The sequence below is a fragment of the Myotis myotis genome, unplaced genomic scaffold (assembly GCF_014108235.1).
Source record: "Myotis myotis isolate mMyoMyo1 unplaced genomic scaffold, mMyoMyo1.p scaffold_m19_p_25, whole genome shotgun sequence".
Lineage (NCBI taxonomy): Eukaryota > Metazoa > Chordata > Mammalia > Chiroptera > Vespertilionidae > Myotis > Myotis myotis.
Window position 1 is genome coordinate 4006378 of NW_023416330.1, and position 6000 is coordinate 4012377.

Below are 6000 nucleotides of genomic sequence, written 5' to 3' on the forward strand. Positions count from 1 at the left end.
AACTCACCAGGACTGCTATCCTTTGCTGCGTTTTGATCTTATCCTCAGACCACAACTTGAGCTCCCCTCAGCAGCTGGCACATAAAAGGTGGTAAATGACTTGTTAGAAGAAACTCTAGAAAGGAGAAGAGGGACAATCACCTGGACGTGGGATGATAATAGGTTCCAGATAAGCATTGTCCAATAGAAATATAATCTGAGCCACAAACGTGAGCCATATATGTAATTTACATTTTTCTTATATATGTTTTATTATAGTACTAAATATATCCAAAATATTTCATTTTTTTAATATATATATTTTTACTGATTTCAGAGAGGAAGGGAGAGGGAGAAGGAGATAGAACCATCAGTGATGGGAGAGAATCATTGATGGGCTGCCTCCTGCACGCCCCCCTACTGGGGATGGAGCCTGAAACCCAGGCATGCGCCCTGACTGGGAATCAAACTGTGATCTCCTGGTTCATAGATCAGGGCGACATTCAACCACTAAGTCACGAAGGCTGGGTTCCAAAATATTACTTCAACATATAACCAAAATAAAAAGTTGACATATTTTACATCCTCCCCCCCCCCCATATGCAATCTTTGAAATTGAATGCATATTTGATACAGCTTATCTCAATTCACACTAGTCACATTTCAGGTCCAAGTTCAAGTGCTCCATAGCCAGAGGCTACCACAGCCGTGGGCAAACTACGGCCGGCGGGCCATCTGGCCAGTTTGAAATGAATAAAACTAAAAAAAAAAAAAAGACCGTACCCTTTTATGTAATGATGTTTACTTTGAATTTATATTAGTTGACACAAACACTCCATCCATGCTTTTGTTCCGGCCCTCCGCTCCAGTTTAAGAACCCATTGTGGCCCTCGAGTCAAAAAGTTTGCCCACCCCTGGGCTACCACATTGAACAGCACAGTTCCACACCCTTCTCACTGAGTTCCTAGGTAATTCTGGATGAGACGTTTCCTTCCGTGGGTCTCATTTCTTCATATTTATTTATTTATTTTTTTAAATATATTTTATTGATTTTTTACAGAGAGGAAGGGAGAGGGATAGAGAGTCAGAAACATCGATGAGAGAGAAACATCGACCAGCCGCCTCCTGCACACCTCCTACTGGGGATGTGCCCGCAACCAAAGTATATGCCCTTGACCGGAATCGAACCTAGGACCCTTCAGTCCGCAGGCTGACGCTCTATCCACTGAGCCAAACCGGTTACAGCCATTTCTTCATATTTAAATGACAAGTTCAGCCGAAACCGGTTTGGCTCAGTGGATAGAGCGTCGGTCTGCGGACTGAAGGGTCCCGGGTTCGATTCCGGTCAAGGGCATGTGCCTGGGTTTCGGGCACATCCCCGGTGGGAGGTGTGCAGGAGGCAGCTGATCGATGTTTCGAACTCTCTGTCTCTCTCCCTTCCTCTCTGTAAAAAAGTCAATCAAATAAATAAATAAATAAATAAATAAATGACGAGTTCAGACTAAATAAATAAATAAGTAAATAAATGACGAGTTCAGACCAAGTGTTCTTGCTTGCAGCACTGACTTTCAGTGGTTTTTCATATTTAGCCAGTCCTTCCCTACTCTACCTATCTCTCTCTCTCTCTCCATTTCCCCATTTCTTCTCCCCTCATTGCCAGATCTGTTCCCTGAAAGATATGTAAACCCTGGGTGAGAATGGCAGAATTTCTAAGTGGCCAACAAGTTTTCTAAGCCACTCATGCTGTGCTGAAGGAAGACTGCCAAGCAACTGTTGATTCATGAGAAATCCTGGAGATGATTGGTGGCTATGTAGGTGGCTTCTTGAAGTAACTGGTGATAGTCTTTCTCTTGCTAACCTGAGCCATTTTAGAGCTGGAGTTCTGGAACCAGCAAATTTCAGACTTAAATCCTGCCACTGTCTCCTACTGGCAGTGATGTGTTATTAACAGCTCTGTACCTTTGTTTCCAATATGTAAAATGGTAATAATACCCACCTTGGGGTTTGTTGGGGGAGATTAAATGGAATTGCATAGATGAAAGGGCATAATAAATGTTAGTTCTCTGTAACCTGTAGCCTGCCCATAACCAGACATTTTAATGAGGCTGGGAGAGGGAGGCATATTTTAGACAGGTGCTTAGAAGAAAGGCTTTGCTCAGCTATTGTCTATATTCTTTACCTAAAACAATGCTTCTGTCCAGAGTAGATGCTTACTATTTGTCAAATGTATTAAATAAAATAAATACTCAGTGTATACTTAGGCAAGGCTTCTACTAGTAGCAGAAAAGGCAAAAGGAAGCCTGTCAGAACTTTGGTTAAGTAATTATTAGCCAGTTTACAAGAATTAAACTCTAATCCTGCCCTAGCCAGTAGTTAGAACATCGGCTCTCGACTGAAGGGTCTCAGTCAAGGGCATGCCTGTACCTGGCTTGTAGGCTCGATCCCCCACGCCAATTTGGGCGTGTGTGGGAGGCAACCAATTGATATGTCTTTCTCACCTGATGTGTCTCTCTCCCTGTCTCACTCTCTCTAAAAATATCAATGGTGTTCATATTTTCTGCCTATGTTTTAATTGGGTTTTCTTTTTATTGATATGTAAGAGGTCTTTATATATTATCAACACAAGTCCTCTTTCATAGAGGTGATTTCCAAATATTTTCTCCCAGCTTGTGGTTTGTCTTTTCAATTCTCTTAACAGTAGCTTTTGAAGAGCATAAGATTTCAATATTGATGAGGTCCAATTTTTCAGTTCTTTTATGGATTGTGAGTTTAGTATCATATTTAAGAAATATTTGCCTTACCCAAGTGTATAAAGGCTTTCTCCTATGTTTCCTTCCTGTTTTTTTTTTTTTTTCTGGTTCGATTTCTTTAATTATCAGAGATTTTCAGTTTATTTCTTCCCTTTTCATTCTTTCCCAGCTTTAATGATATATTACTGATATATAACATTCATAAGTTTAAGGTGATAGATATGATGATAAGCATATGCACGATGAAATGTTTACCACAATAAGGTTAGTTAACACATCCTTTACCTTACATGCTATGGTGAGGAAATAAAAGCTCTACCCTATAGCCACCTTTGAGTATAAAATACAGTATTGTTAATTATAGTCACCATGCTATATATTTTAGATCTCTGGAACTTGTTCATGATAACTGAGTTTTTGTAACCTTGACAAACAGCTTCCCACCCCTCAGCCTCTGGCAACCACCATTCTACTCTGTTTCTATGAGTTCATAGTTTTTAGATTCCACATTTAAGTGAGATCATAAAATATTCCTCTTTCTCTGACTTATTTCAGTTGAATAAATGATGGATGGCTGCCAAGGTCCATTTATGTTGTCTCATGAAAGAATTTCCTACTTTTTACTGGTTGAATAATATTCCATGTTATTCTTTCTCAAGTTGTTTCTTTTTTGTTGTTGTTGTTGTTTTGTTTTTTTTGTTTTTGTTTTTGAAAAATAGGCTATTTATTTGCAATTAGTGAACCATGAGTTAGTTCTGTTTTACTTTTTTTTTAATTAATTTAATTAATTTATTTTTATTGCTTAAAGTATTACAAAGGGTATTACATATGTGTCCATTTTATCCCCCCGCCCTAGACAGTCCCCTAGCCTCCCCTATCCCCCAATGTCTTATGTCCACTGGTTATGCTTCTATGCATGCATACAAGTCCTTTAGTTGATCTCTTACCCCCCTACCTCCTGCCCCCCAACCCTCCCCGGCCTTCCTGCTGCAGTTTGACAATCTGTTTGAGGCAGCTCTGCCTCTGTATCTATTATTGTTCAAAAGTTTATAATGGTCTCTATTATCCATGAATGAGTGAGATCATGTGGTATTTTTCCTTCATTGACTGGCTTATTTCACTTAGCATAATGCTCTCCAGTTCCATCCATGACGTTGCAAATGGTAAGAGTTCCTTCCTTTTTAGAGCAGCATAGTATTCCATCGTGTAGATGTACCACAGTTTTCTAATCCATTCATCTACTGATGGGCACTTAGGCTGTTTCCAGATCTTAGCTATGGTGAATTGTGCTGCTATGAACATAGGGGTGCATATATCCTTTCTGATTGGTGTTTCTGGTTTCTTGGGATATATTCCTAGAAGTGGGATCACAGGGTCAAATGGGAGTTCCATTTTCAGTTTTTTAAGGAAACTCCATACTGTCTTCCATAGTGGCTGCACCAGTCTGCATTCCCACCAGCAGTGCACAAGTGTTCCTTTTTCTCCACATCCTCTCCAGCACTTGTTGTTTGTTGATTTGTTGATGATAGCCAGTCTGACAGGTGTGAGATGGTACCTCATTGTTGTTTTGATTTGCATCTCTCGGATGATTAGTGACTTTGAGCATGTTTTCATATGTCTCTTGGCTTTCTGAATGTCCTCTTTTGAAAGGTGTCTATTTAGGTCCTTTGCCCATTTTTAGATTGGATTGTTTATCTTCCTTTTGTTAAGTTGTATGAGTTCCCTATAAATTTTGGAGATTAGGCCCTTATCAGATATGACATTGGCAAATATGTTTTCCCACACAGTGGGTTTTCTCGTTGTTTTGTTGATGGTTTCTTTTGCTGTGCAGAAGCTTTTTATTTTGATGTAGTCCCATTTGTTCATTTTCTCTTTAGTTTCAAGTGCCCTAGGAGCTGTATCAGTGAAGAAATTGCTTCGGCATATGTCTGAGATTTTGTTGCCTTTGGATTCTTCTAGAATTTTTATGGTTTCCTGTCGTACATTTAAGTCCTTTATCCATTTTTTATTTTTGTGTATGGTGTAAGTTGGTGGTCTAGTTTCATTTTATTGCATATATCTGTCCAATTTTCCCAACACCATTTATTGAAGAGACTATCTTGGCTCCATTGTATGTTCTTGCCTCCTTTGTCAAATATTAATTGAGCATATTGGTTCGGGCCGATTTCTGGGCTCTCTATTCTATTCCATTGATCTATATGCCTATTCTTGTGCCAGTACCAGGCAGTTTTGAGAACAGTGGCTTTGTAATACAACTTGATATCTGGTATTGAGATCCCACCTACTTTGGTCTTTTTCAGGATTGCTGCAGCTATTCGGGGTCTTTTTTTATTCCAGATGAATTTTTGGAGAGTTCGTTCTAGATCTCTGAAGTATGCCGTTGGTATTTTAATGGGAAGTGCGTTGAATTTATAGATTGCTTTGGGTAGTATGGACATTTTAATGATGTTGATTCTACCAACCCATGAACACGGTATGTTCTTCCATCTGTTTATGTCTTCCTCTATATCTTTTTTCAACGTCCTGTAGTTTTCTGAGTAGAGGTCTTTTACCTCTTTAGTTAAGTTTATTCCTAGGTAGCTTAATTTTTTTGGTGCGATGGTAAACGGGATTGTTTTTATAATCTCTCTTTCTGAAAGTTCACTATTGGTGTATAGAAATGCCTCGGATTTCTTGGGGTTAATTTTGTATCCTGCTACATTGCCAAATTCATGTATTAAGTCCAGTAGCTTTTTGATGGAGTCTCTAGGGTTTTGTATGTATAATATCATGTCGTCTGCAAATAAGGACAGTTTTACTTCCTCTTTTCCAATTTGGATGCCTTTTATTTCTTCTTCTTGCCGAATTGCAATGGCTAACAATTCCAGTACTATGTTGAACAGGAGTGGTGAGAGGGGGCATCCCTGTCTTGTTCCTGTTCTTAGGGGAAATGGTGTTAGTTTTTGTCCATTGAGTATGATGTTGGCTGTGGGCCTGTCATATATGGCTTTTATTATGTTGAGGTATGATCCTTCTACTCCCACCTTGCTGAGAGCTTTTATCAAAAATGGGTGTTGAATTTTGTCAAATGCTTTTTCTGCATCAATTGATATGACCATGTGGTTTTTTTCTTTCAATTTGTTTATGTGATGTATCACGTTTATTGATTTGCGGATATTGTACCATCCTTGCATCCCTGGGATAAATCCTACTTGGTCATGGTGTATGATCTTTCTGATGTACTGCTGGATCCGATTTGCTAAGATTTTGTTGAGGATTTTGGCATCTATGT